Source organism: Mus musculus, chromosome 12 (genome assembly GCF_000001635.26).
Source record: "Mus musculus strain C57BL/6J chromosome 12, GRCm38.p6 C57BL/6J".
NCBI lineage: Eukaryota > Metazoa > Chordata > Mammalia > Rodentia > Muridae > Mus > Mus musculus.
The window spans coordinates 44,416,697-44,442,376 of NC_000078.6; the positions used below are offsets into that span (position 1 = coordinate 44,416,697).

The 25,680-nt window shown below is 40.9% G+C and overlaps 1 protein-coding gene across 51 annotated transcripts in view; it reads left to right on the plus strand.

Annotated features, from left to right (window-relative positions):
* Nucleotides 1-25,680, plus strand: part of Nrcam (neuronal cell adhesion molecule) — a 276,409-nt gene that overhangs the window by 87,911 nt on the left and 162,818 nt on the right. For 2 of the 51 annotated variants that reach the window (XM_006515952.4, XM_030246761.1), the window contains exon 1: nt 22,277-22,455. The exons of 48 other annotated variants lie outside the window; for them this stretch is intronic. The gene's annotated coding sequence lies outside the window, so the exon portion shown is untranslated. Of the gene's footprint in view, nt 1-22,276; nt 22,456-25,680 lie in introns of those variants that run through there. One more of the 51 variants, XM_006515946.4, reaches the window with a different exon arrangement.

The following is a 25,680-nucleotide window of genomic DNA, read 5'->3' on the forward strand; positions in this document are numbered from 1 at the left end:
ACCCACTCCCGCTTTTTGGCCCTGGAATTCCCCTATACTGGGGCATATAAAGTTTGCAATACCAAGGGGCCTCTCTTCCTAGTAATGGCCAACTAGGCCATCCTCTGCTACAGACACAAGCTCTGGGGGTACTGGTTAGTTGATATTGTTGTTCTACCTATAGGGTTGCAGACCCCTTCAGCTCCCTGGGTGCTTTCTCTAGCTTCTTCATTGGGGGCCCTGTGTTCCATCTTATAGATGACTGTGAGCATCCACTTCTGTATTTGCCAGGCACTGGCATAGCCTCATATGAGACAGCGATAACAGGGCCCCTTCAGCAAAACCTTTCTGGCATATGCAATAGTGTCTGGGTTTGGTGGCTGATTATGGGATGGATCCCCGGGTGGGGTAGTCTTTGGATAGTCCATCCTTTCGTCTTAGCTCCACACTTTGTCTCTGTAACTCCTTTCATGGGTATTGTGTTCCCTATTCTAAGGAGGAATGAAGTATCCACCCATTGGTCTTCCCATGATGAAGTTTTATATCAACTCGACACAGGTAAAGTCAACTGAGAAGAAGGAACTTTAGTTAAGACAATGTCTCAATAAGCTCAGTCTGTAGCCAAGCCTTTGTGGGATTTTCTTAATTAGGGATTCATCAGTCACTGGGAAGGGGCCAGTCCTTTATAGATGGCATCCTTGAGCTTGTGGTGCCTGGCGCTGTATGAAAAACAAGATATACAAGCAATGAGGAGTAATCCAGTAAGCAGCATTTCTCCTCTGCCTCTGCGTCAGATCCTTCTTTCAGATTCCTGCCTGATTTGAATTCCTGCCTTGGCTCACTTCACTGAACTGTGATTTGGGATATGTTAGTCAAATAAACCTTTTCCTTGGCAAGTTGCTTTGGTCATGGTGTTTTATCACAGCATGAGAAAACCTAACTAAGGCAGACATATACTGAAGGATATCTGGGTTCCTTCCAGTTTGGGATAATTATGAGGAAAGTGTCTACAAACATTTGTGTTTTAATGGTGACATGTTTTCAACTCAATTGGATAAATACATGAGAGTCTGTTTATTTGCATGGTACATTTGCTTGGTAGCAGTGACTTTACTCACTGAGGCACCTTGTTGGCCTCTCTTCACTTTTTGATGTCTGCTATGATTTGAATGTGCTCCCCCAATTTTACACATTAGAAACTTGATCTCTAAAGTCTTGCACTGATTATATTTGAGGGCAGGTACTTTGGGCAGGTGATAGGGATATGAAGAATCTGCCCTTGGGAGTATATTAACTGAATTGAAGATAAGTGGATATGATGTGACATTTAATATTGATTGTCAACTTGACAGGACATAGAATAATTCCTTAGGAGACAAAGCTCAACTACGTCTTTGAGAGGTTTCTCTATTGGGCTGAATAAAGAGGGATGAGCCATCCTGAATGTCTGCAGTACCGTCCTATCACTTGGGGTTTCAGACTGAGTGAAAAGGAGAAAGGAAGCTAAGCATTGAATTCTTCACACTCAGCTTCCTGTTTGTGGATGTAATAGGGACAGCTGCTTCGTGCGCCTGATACTATGCCTTTTTCTGCCTTATAGACTGTACCTGACAACTGTGGGCCTTAAGTGGTCTTGTAGGTTGACACATGACAATGAGGAAAGTAACTAATGTGATTGGGAATGGCTTTCCCTCCATCACACTTGTTGTGTCTCACCAATCTGGCATTGTCTACCAGTTATGATGCAGTAAAAGGGCTTATGGGTCTCCAGAACCATAAGCTAAGTAAATCTCATTCTTTATAAATGATCAAAGCTGTTATATTCAATCATAGCATTAGAAAGTAGACTAAGACAGTGGTGTATTTTGACGGACCAAAGTTTTTGCTTCTGATGCAGCCAGTTTGCAGTTTTTCTTTTGCCTTTTAAGCTCCAGGTGTTATATTTAACAAACCACTCTCTAATGCACACCTTTTCCTGATAGAAAAAAAATTTATGTGTATGTCTATGATCTGTATCAAGTTAATTTTTGTATGTGATTTATTTTTCACTTTTTCAATTAGCATCAACATTTATTCTAACATTATTAAAAGACTATAGTCTTTAATTTTTGTGTTGTATTGGTTTCATTGCTGAAAATCAGTTACTACAATATGATTATTTCTCAATTTTTGTTTGTTGATCTCCATGTCTACATTCACAGGAGTATTACAGTGTCTTGTTTACCACAGCTTTGTAGTAAATGTTTAATTTTGTTCCTCCTTTGCAAGATTGTTTGGCTGTTCTTAGACCTTTGCATTTTGTGTGAATTTTAGCCGTAGAAACATTTTAACCTTTGAAATCTGCTTTTTGCTTTCTGTCTTTGTGTTCTAGCCCATGTAGTCATTTAAATGTAATCCTTTTACACATTTCTACAGTTCTCACTTCCCTGAAATATGCTTCTGAGATTATTTTTACACTTTCAGACACTTCTATATATTATAGGCTAATTATTCAAAGAACAGTTGTAATCATACTATCTTTTTCCTCTTTCAAATACTTTATAACATGGAAGAAACTCAAAAATATGTTGAGTGAAGGAAGCCAGACCCATGACATATTGTGCAATTGAATTTTTTAAAGTTCAAGAAAAGAAAACCTATCTATGAGAGTAAAATTGAGACGTTGTCTCTGCTGGGAGATAGAAGTGGTTATTGAATGACACATGGGAACCTTCTAAAAGGACGAAAATATTCCTCATCTCAACCAGGGCTCACTGGGTGCAGGCATTTGTCACAATCTATCCTATTAAACACTGAACACCTTTTCATTTCCATGTCTACAATTATCATTTTAAAAAGTATCTTATTATTTTGTGTGCATGAATGTTTTGCCTTCATGTGTGTTTGTGTACCATATGCATGCCTGTCATCCGAGGAGGTGAGGGGCCTCCATGTGAATGCTGTGACTAAAGCCCTGGTCCTTTCCAAGAACAAATTCTCTTAACCACTGAGCAAACTCTTGAGTCCCATAGAATTTTTAAGTGAAAAATTAAACCAACCTTTGATTTCTATTGTCCTTACTTCAAATTTCTTGCCACCACAGGCTATGAAAACATACTATCTTTTCAAATTTCTCTTGTTTTCCTCTTACCCAGTGCTCCAGGAAAATGAATGTCCCCTCTCCCCTGTCATCCTGAATCTTCTAAGAAAGTCGAGGTCCTCCCATCACCCATCCACAGTCACCATGCATCAGGATCCTTCTTTCAATTCTGTACCAGAGGCAACATTTTTAGTCACTCTAATGCATGTAATCTATAATCTATATCCTGCTTAGAATGATGGAATACAGGTGTAATGAGTTAGACTAAATATGACACCAAATGAGGATAACTTTGACCTTTAGCAGAACCTCAAGCTTATAAATACATCTATGCAAATCTGAGCAACATGACAAGCTCTGTAATAATTTCAAAGCATTTTTTGTTTTGTATTTTAGTCTTTTGAATCATTTTTTTTTTCTCATTACAGCCCTCCAAGTGCTGGGGGGTGGTGTGATGTCCTCATCTGGCAATGCCTCAGACATTGTCCTCAGGAAGGATTCCCTACCCAGACATCTGGCACATTGTCTTACCCAGAGGCAGTACTAGGTTTATTTTGCTAATAGAGTTAACAAGCTTTCTCTGACAGGAGGGAAGACTTACAGTGTTCAGAGTCAACTGAAGCCAAAGCAATCTGAGCATCAGCAGCGGTGGGACATGAAAGTCTGGCTCAGCTTCAGAGGGGAAACCTTTCAGGAGGAATGAGATGCATCACAGGCCATGATATCTGTGTACAATGTCAATTAGATGCTGCTTCGAGTTGGAAAGCTTTTGTGAAATTTACCAGTTGAACATCTACATCTCTCCATCTTCCTTTTTAAAAAGGAAAACCTTCATATAGGGATGCTAGGACTATTCAGGAAGATTTTAAGCCCCCAAAAACTATGGGGGATTGTGATTTTTCAGCATTGAATTATTGAACTTTTAAAGATTTATTTATTTATTTCATATATGTGGGTGTACTGTCACTGTCTTCAGACACACCAAAGAGGGCTTGTTTGATATTTATATATGTTTTGTGCATTGTTTATTTTATTCAGCAATACATAGTAAAAAAAAATCAATGAAAATATTTTTAATAAAAATTTAATCAATATGTATAAAATTTTACAAAACACATAAAAGTATTTCTATATGTAGATCTTTTATAGCTATACTTGAAATTAATATCAGTAATTAAAGCTCAATGATTGTAATTCGTTTTCAGGATCCTTTAGTATATATAACTTGGGAAGAACATTGTACCGTTTCCCATGAGAAGAAACTGTAACCTAAATATATCATACGACCAGCACCATATTATGCTTTAAAATGATAGCAAATGTCTGCAATTCCAACACTCAGCACATAGATGCTGAGTTCAAGGCCACTCTGGACTATATAGCAAAATTTTATCTTAAAACTGAGGTGGGGGATGATGAGATGGCTCAGTGGTTAAGAGCACTAACTGCTCTCTGGTGGTCATGAGTTCGAATCCCAGCAACCACTTGGTGGCTCACAACAATCTGTAATGAGAAACAAATAAAAAAACCTATGGGCTGGAGTGAGTGAGAGGGGGGACGGCAAAATGAACGAGACTGAAGGGACAAGGGAAGGGGGAAAAAAGCTGAGGTGGGTAGGGAAAAATAGACTTAGTTAAAATGCTTGTACTTGGTGATGTTTGCAACTGTGCCACTCATCAGTGTGAGAACCTACCAGCATGTCTTTGTACATTGGAGATGTACAATCACCAATGCATCACAAGTGGTGGCTGACGATCAAAAGCAATGTTATAAATACAATGCTTTACATGGTACCTAGACACAGTGAGGATCTCATTCATTCACTCATTCATTCACTCATTCATTCACTCATTCATTCACTCATTCATTCACTCATTCATTCACTCATTCATTTGTTTGTTCACTTGGTCCCTCAATAAATAATTGTTATACACCTGCTATATGTTTGTTTCAGGAGCTCGGGATAAGAGACAAGCTTCCTGTTTTTACTCAAAGTTTCTAACCTGCTACCAAGGGTCAGATAATAAATTATGCATTGGAAAATGGTAAACCAGTGGTTGGTTTCCAGAATGAGATTTGCATCCTAAAAAAATCCCTCTGGTACTCCATGTGGAACACACTGTGGGAGGCCAGAGGGGAAGCAGGCCATCCTGGAAGCAGAGGATGTTGTTTCACTACTGAAGGGGAGCAACAATAGTGGCTTCTGTCAAAGGTTAGGGGAGAAATAAGTGGATTCAGGCAAAGGCTGGAAGCATATCCGTGCTATAAAGTATAAAAATGTGTGCTTATGTAGTTTTTAATGGCAGCCACTGGAAATACCATATGCCAAATCATTTTCTTCATAGCACTGTACATATAAAAAACATATCACAGAGCAATCTTTCTGACTCTAAGCAAACTTAGTATTTCATATATTTACTCTCCTTAGTAGTTTTAATGTTGGGCCACCAACTGTAACATTTGAAGGAAAATTCTCCTTGGTTTTGAAACAGAACCCTGCTTAGTCACTCTTTGCTTGAATTGTACATAGAATTTACATGTGTGCCACTCACTGGAGATTAGGTAATTAAGATGCTCTTAATATTGCAGAAGAAACACTACAGTTCTCGTTATCTTAACAGACAGGAGGGCTCTAGGGATTTGACACTGAGATGCCATCTTTGCTTCCAAGTTAGCAAAATTTATAACTCTGACTTTTTGGCAAACTAGATTTGTAGAGCTTTGATGACTTGTGCAGAAATAGTCTTAAGTCAATTCCTAGAAAACAGAACATTCTTCAAAATAATGGCTCTAATCCATACTAAGGGTGGCTTTGTTATTAGCAACACTCAAGCACTAACAACCCACATCCAGGAGTGAGTGGTCTTTTAATCTCGGCTTTGAGGGATCCCTCGGGCAGTGTCAGGATGAGGGCGCAGCTGTTTGTGCTTTCTGTAAGTGTGGTTTGGGAACCTCACTCTGGATGATTAATGGGTCTGAGCAGTCCAGATAATTATATCACAGTGTTTGTACTGGAAATACAGAGAGACAAATATTTTCTTTTGTTAAATGTATATTTCATTTTGGTATTAAATTCCTTTCACTGGCTTATTAAAAGTCAAAGGAGTTCAATATGACTTATGGCTTTCTCTACAATCTACAATCATAATTACTGTTTTACTTTAATAAATCTTTAGTTAATTATTTAAGGCTGTCATAGATATCAGTAAGTTTTTAATGCCCTCATATGATGGTTAGTCTTCATTGTCACCTTGACTGGGTTGAGAATTATCTAGGATATTGATGAAGCACACCTCTGGGTATGTCCGTAAGGATATATCTGGAAAGGATTATTAACCTTAACAGGGTTCAGGAAACAGGCAGCCTGAATGTCGATAGCACCATCCTGGAACATAGAATAAAGGGGGGTGAAGGAGAAAGCCAATGCAGTACTAGAGTTCCCTCTCTCTGTTGTCTGGTCTGCAATGAAGCAAACTGCTTTCCTCGCCGACATGGTCCAGGTATTAGGTCTTCTGTCCAAGCACACGGCCCCCAAAACCATGGGCCAAGTACTCTGAAACCATGAGACAAAATGATTACTTCTTGCCATGAAGTTGTTTCTTTTCGAGTCTCAACAACAACAAAACGGTAACTAATACACCCTCTTTAGGTTCAGCTCTTTTTCTAAGTTATCAGAAATGGAAATGAAACACAAAAGAGGTCATAATTTATTTCAATCCTGAAGTCAATCAAATATTTTATGCTCGGTAGAGAAAGCCCCTAATCCAGTCAGTCCAGCATGGCTGTTGCTTCTTGGATCCACTAGTGTTGTTCCTCCACACCTAAGTGAGAGAGTTAGTGCCTTTCTTCTTCTTCTTCTTCTTCTTCTTCTTCTTCTTCTTCTTCTTCTTCTTCTTCTTCTTCTTCTTCTTCTTCTTCTTCTTCTTCTTCTCCTTCTTCTCCTTCGTCTTCTTTTTAATTATTATTATATTTTTATTAGATATTTTCTTCATTTCCATTTCAAATGCTATCCCCTTTCCTAATTTCCTCTGCAAAAAAAAAAAAAAAAACCCTATTCCCTCGCCCCTCCCCCTGCTCCCCAACCCTCCCACTCCTGCTTCCTAGCCCTGGCATTCCCCTATACTGGGACATTTTTAAAGATTTATTTATATGATTACACTCTAGCTGTCTTCAGACACACCAGAAGAGGGCATCAGACCCCATTACAGATGGCTGTGAGGCATGATGGGTTTGCTGGAAATTGAACTCAGGACCTTTGGAAGAGCAGTCAGTGCTCTTAACTGCTGAGCTATCTCTCCAGCCCCAGTTAGTGTCTTCTAGAAGAGACCTTAATATCTTATTTCTCTGGAGAGTAGATGGTGGCTCATAATTCCACAGATGATCGAGTGTTTATTGATACATTTGCTTGGTGCCAGGGACTATTCAGAATGCCAGGGAAATCTTGGAGAGTGACCAAAATGGATGAGCTCCTGAACTCAGCACATGTCCCGCTTGGTGGGGGTGGTGGGAGGCGCTCCTCAATCACTGTTACCCATTTTGTATAACACTATGAAAAGAGAAATTCTGCAAAGTAAAGTATGACAAGTTATTTGCTGGAGCACCCAGTGATTTCACAGTTGTTAAAATGTAGAAGAGAAGGAAAATTAGAGAAACAGAGGAAATGGGAAAGAAAAGAGGGTGGCTGGAGAAAGGAAGAAGAAAAGGATGGAAGAAGAGAGGAGATATCCTTTTACATAGCAGGAGCCCCAAAAGTCAGGTCCAAGGAGACTTTCTCCCCCATTTATTACCCCAAAGGCTTCTAAAGTTCTATTTTTGCCTTTGATTCTCTTAAGCCAGAGAACACTCTTCCCTGATGTACTTCTTTTATTCTATCAGCCTCTTAAATTAAATCTTTATTAAGTTTGTGTTCCCAGTCTAAACATTACACAATCTCCTTGTTGGCCAGATAGGGCTAATTTCCCATTGGTTCCTCTGGATCTTGATCCCAGTCTAACAGAACTCATCTTTTTTTCAGGATATGTCTAGTGTTATCTATCACTTTAGCTCTTCACATCTGGAATTTTCCCACACACATCTTCATGTACTCACCACACACACACACACACACACACGCACACGCACACACACACACACACACACACACACACACACATGCATGCACAGGACCATTCATACTTCTTCTTTGCCTACTGAACATATATCTCGTCTTTCTCTCAAATCCTTCTTTACTCTTGGCAATTCCCATTAGGGACGCATACCAGGAGTACTGTGGCAGGCATTATCTCATATTTCTTATTCTCTTATTGGGTGCCAAGTCCATAATGGTTTGTGTTCAAGGATTACAAAAACGAATCTAAAACACTTCTCTCAACCGTCTGGAGCACAACCCTGGTGAGATTTTATTGGTATGCACACAATGTGGGGGAGGGGTTCCAGAGAGTAGAGTGGGGATCTAAAGGACTGCTTCAGGTCTACCAAACTAAAAGTTCTCAGGACCAAGGAGAGCGTCCTGCATGCTTGCTTTGAAAAAGCGCAAAACTCCCTGCTGTGCCCTAACAAATGATTCTGGCTTAAAGAAAGTCCTATTGGAGGCACAAGTTTGGATCTCTTCTAACTGGGAAGATGCTGAAGAGTCCGTGATCTGCCACGACTTGAGAACAGATGATTAAGTTAAAGAAATATAAAACATTAGCAGGTATTTTGGGCTCAGATCACTGGGAGATGTTTCTCTTTCTATACTTTCAGATTAAAAGCCAGTGTTTTATTTTCTAATGCTTTAGGGGACTGGAGACTTGAATTTTGAAATATCCACCTGGTGACTGTGATGTGTTTTCCTAAAGTCTTGTCTCCTCAAAACGTGTTGTAAAATTTCTAGAGTGGCACAACCCAATAGAAATATAATTTGAGTCATGTATGTAGTTTTAAAGTTTCTAATAGTCACATAATTTTCAAAAACAAAGGGAGCGTGGATACAATCAGCTTTTCCTAGCAAAGTTAAGCATTATTACTTTACTATGCAGGGGTGAATCTTAAAAAATGCAATACATGCTTTGTTTGGCCTCATTAACTTTTTAAAAACCCAAACAATATATGTTTATACAATACATTGCCTTGTGGAATGGCCATGTAATAATGTGCTTGATTGTTAGCCTTATTATAGACTGCTGGTTGGGCAGATATTGACATTAAAGGGCTGGCCTGGATTTCCCCTTTGGTCATCTTGTCAGTCTTTACAAACCTCATCAGTGTACTGGCTGTAAGAACACCAGCACTGAATGAGAAGATGACAAGACCACTCCATTTGGTCTTCTCTTTATAGCCACATAGGAGGAGGGAGGAAAGAATGACCTAGTAGAATTGACCAGCTAATTAACCATGTTTTTGTGAGTACATTTTAGTGGGTTAATAATTTATGGTAAAATCATCTATATGGTATTGCTTAATATTTAGGAAAAATTTACACTACACAATATTACACCTTTACAGGGAAAATAATAAAAAGTTTCTGAGCATGTTTTGCTGTTACTTTTCTGGCTCTTCTCTGGAATTTTCCTATACATATATTTACATAATGTATTGTAGTGAAAGACTATTTAGAATAAGAGAGATGGCTCAGTCTCTAAGGTACTGCCACATAAGCATGAAGGCCCGAGTCTAATGTCTAGCATCCTTGTAAAAGCCAGGTATCATGGTGTGTGCCTGTAATTTCAGCACCTGGGAGGTAGAGAAAGGAGGGTCCTTAGGGCTTTCTGAGCAGCTAGACTAACTGAATGCACAAGCCCCAGAATTGATGGAAGACTCTGTTTCAAAAAGTAAGGGGAGAGTGATAGAAGACACAACACAATGACCTCCAGCCTCCACATGCATGTGCATACATGCTCGTATGCACTCTACACACCACACACACATTTGCACACCATGCCTCCCATGAGTACTGGAGGCTAGTGGATTCAAACAATTTGTCTTATTTCTGCATTTGTTAAATTTAGTTTGCTTGCTTGCTTGCTAGCTGGCTCCCTCCCCTTTTCCCTTTCTCCCTCCCTCTCCTCCTCTCGGTCCTTCTTTCCTCTCCTTTCTTTCATTCGTTCTTTCTTTGAGACAGTCTTGCTCTATAACCCATGCTGTTGTTCAACTTACTATGTAGCCCAGACTGACCTCAAACTTATAGTGATCTTCCTTGGTTTCCTGAGTGCTGGGACTATAGGTTTGAGACACCATGCCCAGCATAAACTTAGGTTCTTTTTTTTTATAATATTTATTTTATGTATATGAGTATACCATAGCTGTCTTCAGACACACCAGTTGAAGATTTTTTTTTTTAAGATTTATTTATTATTACATGTAAGTACACTGTAGCTGTCTTCAGACACACCAGAAGAGGGCATGAGTTTCCATTACAGATGGTTGTGACCCACCATGTGGTTGTTGGGAATTGAACTCAGGACCTCTAGAAGAACAGTCAGTGCTTTTAACCGCTCAGCCATCTCTCCATCCCCTAAACTTAGGTTCTCAAGTAAGCAGGTTAGTTTATCAAGTCTTCAGTTTCCTTATCTGTAAAGTGAAGGGATTGGACCTGAAAGTTTTAAATTCCTTCCTTTCTATTTAAATTGCGTTGACACTGCCTCTTAAATAATTTCATAGCCATTATCTCTTACCCATCCCCCAGATCCCTTACTTCTAGGCTTTGTAACAGCTAGTATCCTTAGCAACTTCCTAAGTGTATCCTGTTCTTATGCTTCAAAGAAACATTCCTAAGTAGAACTCAGATCATCTATGTTTAATGTCCATGGTGGCTCTAACAGAACCCAGCAATTGGCATGGCTCATTTTTATTTTCAGATCCTGGGCTCCACCATTTCCACTCCTTTCTCTGGCTTCCTCACTGCCTCCCAGGCACAACTTGGCTTTTAATATTACCTTCGTTGGCTTGGCCATTGGTAACCCAGGGCCCAGGTAAAAAGCTGTGTGTGCGGGTGTGAACTTGTAATCCAGATACTGGCAAGTCCGAGATGAGGACACTTGAGGATTCATGGCCAGCTAGTCTAGCTGGAACAGATAATGGAAAGTTAATGAGAGAACTTGTCTCAAACAAGTGGAACTGAGAAAGAACTAGCCCCACATGAGCAAGCAAATCAAGCAGGCAAATGACCCCCCTACACACACATGCACATACCACACACATACTCATGTTATCTTCAAATTCTGTATGAGTGGGATATAGAGATATACATGATTTTATATTTAGAGTTGGAGATATTTAGAATAACTCCAAATATTTCATATTTAAAATCTGAAGTAGTCTAAAATTTGAAAGAATTCTTTTTCTGAGCATTTTATATAAAGGATATTTAACAGGTACTATAAATAGTAAAATGATCAGCTTTCTTATTTGAATTGAATCTTTACTCCATTTTTTTTCCTTATAGGGGATTAAACCTGTCAGGGACTCACATTCTTCATTCCTATTAATCATGTCCTGCTAAGTTGCTTCATTAAAAATCCCATGTTCTGAGAGATGTAGGTATAGTGATAAGTCATTCGGAGTTGGATTAATACTATATCAATTTAGCAGAATAATAGTTGTAGATTCTTCCCAAGGCCCTATGACCTGTCTAGCCACAGGTTCTTGGCTCAGACAATGATGCCTGGTATGGGTTTCAACTGGTGGAGCAGTTCTTAAATTCAACCAGATTACTGCATTTTCAACTTATATCAGAGAAATTGCTTTTTTGTAGTAGTGATTAACACAGAGGCTATAGCCAGTCAAAGTGTGGAGAATAAGAGAGCCCTCCTCCCAGGAATTGTTGAAAAAGCAGGGTAGAAAGGTTATAAGTACCAGAGGTTTGCAGATGACAACAGTAAAGCAATATTTTCCGTATACAAGGCAGTTGCATGTATAAAATCACAGCAGTTGTGACAGCAGTTGCAAGATCTGCATAAACTCAAATCACAGAAGCTCTCAGCCTGGAGTAGGAAAGAGGACATGAAGTCCCACCCTTCAGGGAGGAGCTATGGACAATTGATAGCTGCTAGAAGAGAGTCAGTTTTCTTTAAGAGGGTGACCCTGTAGGTCAGTCACATTCAGTGAAAGGCCACACATTAAGAGGCAAATGAGCAGCACAAATTGTACTGGATGGTTTTAAAGCTTTTGTTTAAAGCAAGGATGGCTGGAGAGATAGGTCAGCAGTAAAGAGCGCTCGCTACTCTTACAAAAGACCCAACCAACTTTGCTTCACAGAAACCACATCTTGGCTCACAACAATCTGCAACTATAGTACAAGAGTATAGACAACCCTCTTCTGACCTCCTTAGGTACCAGGAATACAAGTGCTATGTAAGCTGGGCAGTGGTGGCACACGCCTTTAATCCCAGCACTTGGGAGGCAGAGGCAGGTGGATTTCTGAGTCCGAGGCCAGCCTGGTCTACAAAGTTAGTTCCAGGACAGCCAGGGCTATACAGAGAAACCCTGCCTCGAAACAACAGCAACAACAAAAAACCCAAGTGCTATGTAGACATTCTTGCAAGCAAAACACCCATACACAAAAATAAATAAATAAATAAATAAAATAAAAAAAAAATAAAGGAATAAAAGAGAACACAAAATTGGGTAGGTAGGAAAGACAGAATGGATTTGGGAGGTGAGTGAACATAAACTATTCCATGGACTGAGTCTAAGCCTGTCTGAGAAGTCAGCGGGAGTTCTAGATTGGCTTCTCCCTCAGCTTTATCCTTGATTTCATAGAATTATAGACAAAAAATTCCCCAAAAAACAAAAAACCCAACCCAAACCAAACCGAAACAAACAATGTCCTAATTTCTGAAGTGTAGATTTGTTTACATATGAGGTTAAAGTCTTTGCCATAACTGTTCATGCAAATGAGGCATATGGCTAGATGCAGTGGTGTACAACCTCAGTTGTCAGGAAGTTGAGACAGCCCAGGCTACAGAGCATTAAAACACTTTTATGGGAGGGGCTTTCGCATTTACTGATCGTTGTTTGTATGGGGAGGTAAGAGGGTGTGCTCATGCATGTGTATGAATGTCCCATGTTCCTAGAAGCCAGACGAGGACATTAAATTCCCTGGAGCTAGAGGTGTGGATGCTGGGATCCGAACTTGGGACCTCTGAAAAGGCAACAAGGGCTGTTGACTGCTGAGATACCTCTCCAGCCCTGAAATCATCTCTTCACTCAAAATGTATTTCTCATTACTCATTTGTAACTAACTTACTTGAACTTTTCAAGAAAATATGAAAGTTGGCTTTCTGTTTGTTTGTTTTGTTGGTTTGTTTTAGCTAAAAATGATCCTGCATTCTGAATTTTACTTTTTGTGCAGAAAATTTTAAAGCTGTATGAGGGAACTGAGAGGCACTGGATTCTATAGACTTACCTAGAAATAGGCTAGGTTTCCTCATAGAAATGTATTTAGAGTTAGGGAGGTTTCTTGTCGAGTCTGGCAGGATAGGAAAGCATGATTAGTGGTGAACACAGCAGCAAGGGAGGGAATCCAAACCATAAGAGACTTCTAGCATTTCTTACCATCAGTACCCAGCATTTAAACCTCTCACAGATAATAACTGTTACAAAGGCAAGTTGTTTTTGTAGTTACTTCCTACAGTTACCTTTAAATTTGCTCATCTTTCTGGCTTGCATCCTTTTAAAATACTTTCGCATTTTCCTTTGTCATAATTTTGTCAACACTGCATCCGCTCTTCCTGGTATGTACAAATGGCTGAAAACATGCCAAAGAACAGACGCCCTGTCACAAAAAAAGCATCAAATTGGATTAGACAGCCGAGAACCAGCACTTGGCGGGTGGAAGATGCTTAAGGTCCTGCCATGGATTTGCCTGCCTCAGTTATGCAAATGAGTTGATGGGTATTCGACAGCCTTTTAAATATGAGTAATTATGTACAGAAAATAAGGTCAGCAAAACCTTGAACTAGAGAGACAGGGTTTGAATGCAGCAGAGGTCACAGCCCACTAGCAACTCACATAGACCAATACACACGCACAACAAGCCCGGGGTTGCATTTATATGTAAGGTCACTTCAAATAAGAGATGGATGGAGAGTTGTCTCAGAAATAGGGTCTGAAATGGGGATGGGTCATTGACAATGTTCTTGCTATTAAACCCCGTGAAAGATGTGGGCCTTCTGCTCCTGGTGGAAAATAAAAAGTCGAAACAAAGAGTTCAGACAACAAAGGGCAGCTGTGGGCATTTATTGGTGAAATGTAGGTAATGTATCTTATGTGTGAGTTGTGGTCTCCCCCAGGAATGTAATTGGAGATAAATGAAAGTCTGTGAAGTCAGTTTATAGCGACAGCCAGGGTCTGTGCATCAGCTGGAAGGAAGCAGTAAATCTGAAAACATTGAAAAGCATTTTCCACTTCACTCCTCTGGACCTGGCTCAAAAGAGACAAAAGCAGTTGCGGTAGCTTTGAAGACTTCCCCGTGCGATGAGCAGCTAGACCCTGTCCTCATCCAGAGGATGGTAGAGAGATCAAAATAGCCAAGGCTGCTTTCTCCTGAGCATTTTCAAAGAATCTCTTCCTCCTGGGCAGCCAGCCAGCCTCTTGCCTCTGCAGGGAAATTGCAAAGAGAAGAAGCTGGCGGGACGGATGCACAGGACGTGAACCAGCCAGGTGATGAATTGAAGATAAACTCAATTTCCAATTGTTATGAAGGGAAGAAATAGAAAATCTTCTATCTGTGCTGTGAAGAAAAATGCATCGGTGGCAGAAGGGTCTCTTCCTCTGTAAAGCTCATGATCATGGCTTCTTACGTGATGTGCATGGTCAAGATGAATTTGAATACAATGTGGTACTGAAGTCGTAATATCTGTGGCTTGAAAGGTATTCCCACTGACACTAATACTAAGATTATAAACTAACAGATTCTAGCTCTACAATACTCAGGCTCATCAGTAGGTAGAAAGGTAAAGACAGCTATCCTTGAATTTAATGAATAAGTATTCTGTAATTTGTGTAAGTTTTTATACAGAAACATATGCAGGAAAGCAGAGCCATTTATATCAGACGCTCACTGGTGGGATGTACAGATAATAGGTAGCTCCTACATGCAAAGTACAAGAATTGATGTAAGAACTACAGAAATAGATTCTAAGTTAGGAAGAATTAGTTTTCACCTTTCAGTTTTAGGGGTTGGCTGAGAATGGCACAACAAAGAAACAAACAAATAAGCAAACAATGAAATGACAAAACAAGGCAGTGCATGTACAATGATGTAAGAGCTAGAAAATGAGCTGCCAGGTCAGAGAGACCAGACTGTTCCTAATGGGCAGAACCTTCAGTTAAAACTGTTCCTTTAGGCAAATAGACTTGATCCAGATGTTGATGGAAGACAGAGATGTAAGCAAATGAGAAGGAATAGGGATATGTCTGGAAACTGCAACTGTAGGTGGAATTGGGAAGCTGTGTTTGGAGATAGCAAGATAGAGTAGTTTAAGATTCATGGCAATCAACTGATACTTGTACATAGGGTTGGTAGTGTGAGGATTAGGAATTGATTCTATGGACATCAGAAAGATCTTGGCCTTCAGCACACACTCTTGTGCACACCCATCCCCACATTCAGATAACAATTTTAAGTTAACCTGATAAAATGGAGACTGGTCATGGTGAATAAAGTTCTTTGCTATAGTGTTGTTGTCTAAGGGAAGAAAAGATAGGTAAAGAGTGTGCTGACCTAAAACATAAAATCATTCTAACTTAGAGGGGGTTCTGGAACCCCCTGTTGCATGACAATAGCTATGAACTAACGGAACACATACTTTTATACTCCTAGCACTCTGGAGGCAGAGGCAGGGGTGCACTGCCTTTGAGGCTGCCTTCGCCTCAGCATGACCCTTTCTCCAAAAGTAGAAGAAAAACAAATAACAACAAAAAAATACCTATATGTAGCATATCATTTCATTGTACAGGAATGTACTGAGGGAACATGAGTCCAGAAAATGTGTGTGTGTGTGTGAGAGAGAGAGAGAGAGAGAGAGAGAGAGAGAGAGAAAGGGAAGGAGGGAGGGAGGGAAGGAGGAAGGGAGGGAAGGAGGAAGGGAGGGAAGGAGAGATTGTGTTTAATATATAATGAAAAAGAGAGGCACATGAATAGACTTCAGCATGCAAGGCTGTTGGGATCGTTGTTATAGCAACTGAACTGTCTGTCTAGTGGTGATAATGTTGCTCTGGGAACTGGGAATGCATATTCTGTTGGAAATTCCCAGGAAACAGTTTGAACCATATGAAATTGCTAAAGTTCTGTTACCCTTTAATCTACAGAACAGCAACTTTATATGGCTTGAAGTCTGATGTTTATTCTTTAGCGCCCTGTCTCTGCGTTTCTGTCCTCACCCTCTTTTAATTTTCTTGTAGCTTCTGTGGTGCTGTGGGCCAAACCCAGAGCCTTCCTCATATTTAGCAGACAGCACTACCACTAAGTTACCCCAGCTCTCTTCTCCTTTTTTCTGTTGTCATACATAACCTTCCAAGTTTTGCATAGAATTTACATGTAATCATTTTACTTCCTAGATAAATTTCACATATATAATGGTAATCTCAATAGCTGGTATTAAACATATTGAAGTAGGCATGTGTCTTCCTGCCTCAAGATCTGGATTACATATAATTTTTAATGTTCTAATTTATTTTATGTGTATGGGTATTTTGACTATGTGTATGTCTGTACACCATATGTACATGATTGACAGAGGACAGCAGAAGGCATCAGAAGATACCTTGGAATCGGAATTACTTGAATGAATCGGAACTTCATTCATTCATTCATTCATTTATTAATTCTTTCATTCTCGTTACATCCCAATTGCTGCCACTCCTCATGGTTCCCCCCTCACACTGTCCCTCCCCCATAATCCTTCTCTTCTGAGAGGGGGATATCCTCCCCTGGGTCTTTGCCACCCTGCATATCAAGTTTCTGCAGAGCTAGGTGCATCTTCTCCTATTAAGACCAGACAAGGAGGCCCAGTTTGGGGAATGGATTCCACAGATAGGCAACAGCTGTAGGGACTGCCCCTTTTCCAATTGTTGGGCGACCCACATGAAGACTGCACTGCACGTCTATTACATTTCTGCGAGGGGCCTAGGTCCAGCTTATGTATGTTCTTCAGTTGGCCATTTAGTGTCTGGGAGACCCCGAGGGTCCTGGTTCTTTGACTCTGTTGGTCTCCCTGTGGGGAGGAACAATTTTCTTATGAAATCATGTTTATTTGAAAACTACCAGAGCTCCCTCCCCACTTCCCCTGCTTTTTTTTTGAGAAAGGGTCTCACTCATCGAGAACTCATGATGTACACCAAGCTGGCCTCAAACTCACAGAGATCTGCCTGCCTCTCCCTCCCAAGTGTTGGGGGATAAAAGCATGTTTGTCATTGTACCCAGTTTGTTTTAATGTCTGAGTGCTCAATCTGCATACATTACACCCATGTACACCTGCATGCCAGAAGAGGGCATCCCAGTATAGAAGGTTGGGAATTGAACTTAGGGCCACTGGAAGAGCAGACAAGACAATGCTCTTAACTGCTCAGTCATTTCTTTAGCCCCCTTCTCTTCTAAGACAGGGTTTCTTTGTGTGACCCTGGCTGTCCTGGAACTAGCTCTGTAGACCAGGCTGGCCTTAAGATCTGCCTGCTTCTGCCTCCCAAGTGATGGGATTAAAGACGGGTACCACCATAGCCTTCCTGTCTTCAGTTTTTTTTTTAAAGCAGAGGTTTGTAAGTGCTATAAACATGGTAGGGACAGGGAGGTAGGAATGGAGACAAAGCAGAAGGATGTGAAATCAGTAAATGGGAGGATTTGCTTCTCTGTCTGGCCTCAGGTCTCATGTTTGGGTGGTGCAGATGTTTTTTTGGGTTTTTGGGTTTTTTTGTTTTTGTTTTTGTTTTCGAGACAGGGTTTCTCTGTGTAGCGCTGGCTGTCCTGAAACTCACTTTGTAGACCAGGCTGGCCTCGAACTCAGAAATCCGCCTGCCTCTGCCTCCCAAGTGCTGGGATTAAAGGCGTGCGCCACCACTGCCTGGCTGGTGCAGATGTTTAGATAGATCCAATCATTATTCCCTTAAAATGCCTACATATGTGCCAATTCACCTCCAAACCATGTTTCTTTCCAGTCTCTCTTCTTAGGTTGTCTTCAGAACACCTTTCTAGAATTTTGGTAATTTGCATACTGGTAACTCATGAAAGGCAATGGGCAGGATCTGTGGGTTCTTGGGTCTGCAATCTGAATTCACGGAACCAGACGGTTCCTGTGGTATTTCTACCAAGTGACACGACATTGAATGTGTCTCCACTCTGTACATCTGAAGCTCTGAAAAGCAAACCTTTTAATTTCACGAGCATGCAAGAGTGGAGAGCATGTCAGGGAGCAGGAGAGAAACTTTTGTCCAGTCCTTCTCATGACTGCTTATGGACATTATAGCCAACACTCACCCAGACAGCTATGGCCATCTTTCAGAAATTCAGAAGAAACACATTCATCATTCTTACAGTAGGAAAAGTTATGAAACACTGACAAGAGAGATAGTAGATACAACCTGGTAAATAGGGAGTGCAGATGGGTCTCAGTTCATAGAGTGCTGGCCCTCAGTCTGGCAGTGTGGAAGCACAAGGCTTGGGGGACTCCAGGTGGGCAGGGGGGTCAAAAAGACTTCCAAGAGTATCCTGGGGTACATAGTGAGTTTGAGGGCAACCTGGGCTAATGACACCCTGGCTCAAAGGACACCTAATAATAATAATAAGATAGAGCCTAGGAGGGTGGATGAGCTAAGGGTACATCTCCTCTGGTCTGGAAGCGTGCCTGAATGCACGCTCACTCACCCTTCCGCTCCGAACGTCAGGCTTATTTTTTCCCATTAAACATTAGCATGGAATATCTGCTCATGGAGGGGCATGTTTGTGTAGTTTGTGAATATTCACTAATTTATCCCAGAATGACTTTCTGAAGAACTACAGGATTGGGCTCTTTTACAGATGAGGCCCTGCAAATCCTGAGAATGAATGTTCTGTGCAGGCATTATGCACCCCAGGGCTGTACCGTTTGGGTAGACGTTAACCTTTAAATTTTCTGATCACCTCTCTCTTGATAAATGTTTTGCTATGTATTTTATATTAAGTAGAAATGTATACAGAAGGAGCACACCTAACATGTGTTATGGGTCTGGTCATCCCACGTAGAAAGCCAGTTACACACTGTATTGGCTAGTTTTGTGTCAACTTGACACAGCTGGAGTTATCACAGAAAAAGGGGTTTCAGTTGGGGAAATGCCTCCACGAGATCCAGCTGTAAGGCATTTTCTCAATTAGTGATCAAGAGGGGAGGTCCCCTTGTGGGTGGTGCCATCTCTGGGCTGGTAGTCTTGGTTCTATAAGAGAGCAGGCTGAGCAAGCCAGGGGAAGGAAGCCAGTAAAGAACATCCCTCCATGGCCTCTGCATCAGCCCTGACTTCCTTGGTGATGAACAGCAGTATGGAAGTGTAAGTTGAATAAACCCTTTCCTCCCCAACTTGCTTTTTGGTCATGATGTTTGTGCAAGAATAGAAACCCTGACTAAGACACACACTAAACATGGGAAGCCGAAAAACAGAAAGCAGCGTATGTAATTTGCTATCCTAAGGTGCCATTTTCCTTGTCCCCAAATTTGAGTAAGTAGGGGAAGGAGAGCTAATAACCTAATGACTTAAAATGAGATACCCCAAGTCACAATCTTAAACGAGGGACAGCTATTTACTTGGGTTTTGAGATGATTTACTGTGATTCAATTTTTCTAATAATGAGATAACGATAAGATAAAGAATTTATCAGGGGGCTGGTGAGATGGCTCAGCAGGTAAGAGCACTGACAGCCCTTCTGAAGGTCCTGAGTTCAAATTCCAGCAACCACATGGTGGCCTGCAACCACCCATAGTGAGATCTGACGCTTTCTTCTGGTGCGTCTGAAGATAGCTACAGTGTACTCATGTATAATAATAAATAAACCTTTGGCCTGGAGGGAGCAGGACTGAGGGAGTGGGGTTGACCAGAGCAACCAGAGGTCCTAGAAATTCAATTCCCAACAAACACATGAAGGCTCACAACACTCTGTACAGCTACAATATATTCACGTACACTAAATAAATAAATAAATAAATAAATCTTTAAAAAAAAAGTTTATCCAAAGACTCGCCTCATGCACGGTGGGAGAACAGGCCTGCATTAGTTGGATGTTAACCATTCTTGTCATAAAATAGATTAGATGATGGATTTCGAAGAGCCCATTAAACCCACTCGCTTTATTTACACCCCTCCCAAAACAACAACAACAGACCCCAAACTGTTTAGAACAGCTTACTGTGTAACACAGTTGCAAAGGCTTGGTCACAGTGGGAGCCAGAGCTGGAACCAGGCTGGCGAAAGCATTTCGCATTTAATGGGTCGGAAGCTGTAGCGAAGCAGTGTGCTGAAATAATTCTGATTAGGCTCGGTCAGTCAAGCTGCATAATGGAGCTCCCCTCTCCTCCATTCAGCCCTCAGTGTTCAGAGCCCAGCCACAGCTTAAAGTGCCATTCCTACTGCTCCTCACACCACTCTTGCCAGCCTCTCAAGTTGGCGTATGAGGCTATTCTTACCTGTGAGAATAGCTAGCTAGGAAAGGAAACGGCTGTGTTCAGATGTTCGTAGAAAAACATGGGCAACTACTGTTTTCCAATGGAAATGTTCATTTAAAGCTTTTCACTGACTATGTAGGGATGACTGAAAAATACCAAGGTGGGTAATGACTATAAACAATCCTCTCCCCGACATTCTTTTGGTGTCCATGGTGTGAGCTACGGCAGCAGCCAGGCAGCTAGTTATTTTCTGTTCTCTCAGTTGATACAGCTAATAACACGTGCACAGAGCAGCAGATGTAAAAGCAAGAGGAAAGAACGTTAATACTTTTCTCCTCTATTCATTTTATCCTTTAGAAGAATTAAAAATGAGAAGTGATTTTCTATTTGCAAGTTTCTGTTGGCACAATCTCAAGCTAATTAGGACGTAGAAAGTGGAGAACCAGATGTGCAGGGAGAGGGAGCAGGCTGGAGCCTGATGTCTCTACTCGGTTGGCTTTGGAGGTCCGGTGGCCCTGACTTGGGTTGTCTCGGACAAAATGCTCTGAAGGAGGTGGGGTTACAGGTTGATTGTGCTTCTGGGAAGTAGGGTGTTAGTCTAAGAAGATCTCAAGAAACACTGAAAAGTGTTTCAAAGAAATATAGTCGTCTGTTGTTCACAGCAGTTACTGAATAATGTAGAACAGGGTTTGGGATTTGTTCTCAGGAAGTTGAAAGGACAGTAAGTGGGTCCTTTGAGCTGGAATCAGAGCTGCCAGGTGACTTCTGAAGCTGCTGTTCTTGAGGTTTTTCCAGAGCCTCAAAGCTTTAAAAGCGACATTAAAAATGCAAGCAGAAGCAGGTCACTTTGAGATTTGTGGCAGCTTCAAAAATGAGCTTCCCCACCCTGCTAGGCAATATATTTCAAAATTCTCTCATTCCTGAATCTCCTTAACATGAAATATAATCGTAATATAGAACAGCAGGTCACCAGACAGCAGCTCATTATTTATTATTTTTAGTTGTGCCTTTGTATACTAGTAATATCTGACTTGAAAAATGATCATATATATCATTTAAAAACCCCTACATCTTGGAAAGGTGTGTATTAATGATGGTGGATAGATACTGAAGGAGCCCAGAAGAGAAGGGAAATTGAGGAATAAATAAGTAGGGGAAAGAAACTGAACATAGTTCTAATGTTTAATTTTACAAAGATTTCACATTAAACTAAGGAGAGGTTCTAGCTCTTTCTGTGAATGCAGTCAAAAATTAGTGTTGAGGGTCATCTAGATACAGGCAGTTCACATGTGCTGGACTTGAGCTGCTGTTTGGTCCTGTAAAGAAATAATGTTTCCTTAGCTAAACAGGACTTCTAAATGTTAGTTTGAATTTATGGTAAGTTTGAGAAAAGGAAAAACTCTCTGCATATTTTCTCCTCTGTGGGTGAGAACGTGGTATTTTTTTTTTTTTTTTTTGGAAACAATACTTCTGAAAATCATCCATTGTTTCTTTTGCTAGATGATTTTGAGCCACTAAGCAGATCTCTCTGGCTTCTAAATGGCAAGGAGGAAATGGTTAACCCCATTGTATCGCCACAAAGCCAGGCTGATCGCCCTGGGAGGCCTGAGCAGCTTGGGATTGGCTGACAGGAAGGGACTTAACGTTTTTTGCTGCACAGAGCCCATCCACCCCTGGCTTCGATTGCCAGGGCTTTTATCTGCAGAAATGTGCTGGGATGGGCACTCGGCTTAAGGTTTTCTTTTTGCCACTGGGAGGAATAGGAAGCAGTGCAATATCTTCATTTTTAAGGTACTACCTGGGTCCGTTTGTCTGCAGAGGAGAGCAGTATTGGACAGCCTTGCGGAGGAGGGGCTGGCTGATTTTTGGTCCTCCTCTCAGATGTCACTGCAATGATCTGTTTAAAGCCAGAGCCGAAGCTAGAATTGTGCTCTGACAAAAAGGACTTGCCTTACTTAGGCTTCATGTTCTCTGTTCATTGATTTGGTTGTGTTTAATATGTTGATCTGGTTACTAGATTTTGTTTTAAAAACAAGGTTGTTATCTTAGCTTGCTCGTCACTCGGAAGGGGGGATTTGATAGGGCAATGACAGGTGGACTTGATGTGAATATCTGAGCCAGCACAACGTGAGTACATTTTTAAAGAAAACTGAAATGTGAGTAGGGCTTGTGCTGATTGCTGGAGCACATTGGAAGGCTGTCCTGCTATGTACTATTCAATATATTTTATTGTTGCTCAGATATTTACTTTTAATCATCTCATGGACAATGTTTATAACACTACAAAGCCATTTCATAATGGGGTTGTATTCCCCCCACTTTTTTCTGTGTACCTGATATTTTAAATAATAATTTCCATGTAATAATTTTTGAGTACAAGGGGAAAACGCTGCGAGTCTGCTTCTGGATTGAGAAGAAGGGGTTCCGGTTTCACTGCCTCTGTACTAACCCGAGCTCCTCTGAAATTTTCGACATCTGTTGCACAGTGTCCCAGGATTTTCATTGAACAAGAAGTTGAAAGGGCTGGATCAGGGGCACACAGTCAGTTAAGCCTGGAAATCTAGAAGACCATGTATCAGTTCCCAACAAATATGTCGCAGATTTTGAACGTTTTGAAAAGGAGCATGAGATTCAGGGATATAGAGCTTAATGGTAGAACGCTTGTCTACAATATCTGAGGTGCTGGGTTTGATCCTCAGTAGGGCCCAAATAATTTTTAATATGTGAAATAAAGGGTTAGGTAGGTTTATACATAGACAAAGGTTTTGCACCCTAAAATTATCATGTAAGTGCTCGCTTATTGCAATTGGACATGAAGCAAATATATTCAAACACTGTGATTTTCCAAGCCCCTCTCATTTTTTTTACTGTCAGAGTTTCTATGGACAGGAAGAAAATTGCATGAAAGCCACAATGTATTTTACTTCCACTTTCGGTGGAGGTTTTCCGTTTGTGGGATTCCGTTTGATCCTCTTACTAAGCCCTACAGGAGAGGAGGCCTTAGCTTCTTTCTAAGACTTAAAGAGCCTTAGCAGAATGCCCTAAGTCATCGTGCTAGGGCCAGGCAGAGCTGCATTTCCCTCAGGCATTCCAGCCAGAGCCTGTCCTCAGCCCTGTGCTCATCTCATGTGTTCTGTGTTTGCCTTAATGATCAGACTGTTTTGACTAAGCTTTTAATAGGAAGGCTCTGGCAACAGCTGGTGTTAGGTAGATTAAAGATAACACCAAAGCCTGTTTAGTTGGAAATTTATGAGAGTGAGAGGGAATAAAGGGGAAGTGGCTCAAATACTAGAGTGTAAGAAAAGAAGTAGGATTTAGGGACAAGATGGTCCATGCATGGTGGTTTTGCTTCCCTCTTTTCCTAAGTCCCTGTACCTTCAGTGCAGCTCGTTCCTGTCTCTGGTCTTTCTAAGGAACCTCTATGCCTAGTCGTTATCAGTGAGATAACTAGATAGCTCCAGAGCACTTTTCAGAGACTTTATAGTTTTATTCCATTTCTAGAAAATGAATGATCACATGCATAAATTCTCCCTTAAAATGATGTATGGTGCAGGATCGTGGCTCATTTGAACTGTATGGAGAATATTACTTACTTCTGCTACCAGACTTCTTCTCGTTCTGAATTTCTTCTTCAGATAACTTTGCTCACAGAGTTTAATGCGACTACTTTGCCAGTCTCATTCGCTTTGACTTTTCAAGACTGGGCTGTGGTTTTTTAAGGTGTCTTCCCAAGGTTCCTGAGGAAATCTCTGTATAGATAGGGCTTTGTGTCATACGTAACTCCAAACTGCTATGTTCCGTTTTGAAATAGTGAAATGCTTCACTTGCTGATACAAATACTTTTTGGCTTAGTCTGTAATTCATTTTTTAACGTGTCCTGCTTAGTAAGAGGTTCAGAGACACTGTTGTCTCTGGCACTGGCATAACATCGTCAAGCAAATTCTGGTAGTTTTGTAAAAACTACTTAAAATGGCATATACACCATGATCCTCAAACATCTGAGTGATGATATTTAGAATTCTAGTGATGGGTGAGAGATGGGTGTAGTGGTTCATGCCTATAATCTCCTTATATGGGAGACTGAGGCATGCTTGCCTATAGTTTCAGCATTTCAGAGGCTGAGGCAGGAGAGTTACTTTGAATTTAAGACTAACCTATACTATATAGCATAATGAGTCTACAGAGGGAGATTCTTTTAAAAAACAAAAATAAAACTGAAATTGTATGTAAATATCTCATCAAATATTTCCCCCAAGATAAATGATTATTTAAGAATAAATGATTATTCTTTTGTTTCTCCTTCCAGAAGTGCTAAGGAAACCTTACCTCTAACGTATTTTACTTCAAGCTCACACACAATGTTAGCATTCTGTGGGGTTCCCAACACTCCTAATCCTGAGACCCTTACATACAATTCCTCATGTTGTGTTGACCCCAAACCATAAAATTATTTTGTTGCTACTTCATAACTGTAATTTTCTTACTGTTATGAATCATAATGTAGATATCTGTGTTTTCTGATGGTCTTGGGTGACACTCAGAGGGTCACTTGACCCCCAAAGGAGTAGGGACCCACAGTCTGAAAACCACTGCTGTAAAGACTAAGGGATGTGTGTGTGTGTGCATGCGTGCATGCATGTGAATGTGTGTGTGTTTCCCTTTTCTCATAAGGGCCGTTTCCAGAATCTGCCCTTTGGGAAATAGGGCTTGCTACCAGCTTCCTGGAAAGCAAGGGTTTCCGCGGCTACTCGTTCTGCATAGGGAAGGAAATCCTGTGTTTCTGGTGCTTCCCGGGGCTAATAAGCAAGTACTTCTAATTCCATTGAAAGTCAACATTTTTGGTTCATCTGGCCATAGAGCATATGAAGACTGACTGGTAAATGTGTGCCGATTCGGGTGGACCATAGAAGGTACTGACAATGGCAGCTGTTGGCCTCATCTCTGACTTCTCCGATCCCCAGTTTCTTCTTGATGCCCTGCTGGCTAAGGAAGGTGCCCGACCTTCCCTCGTCAGTT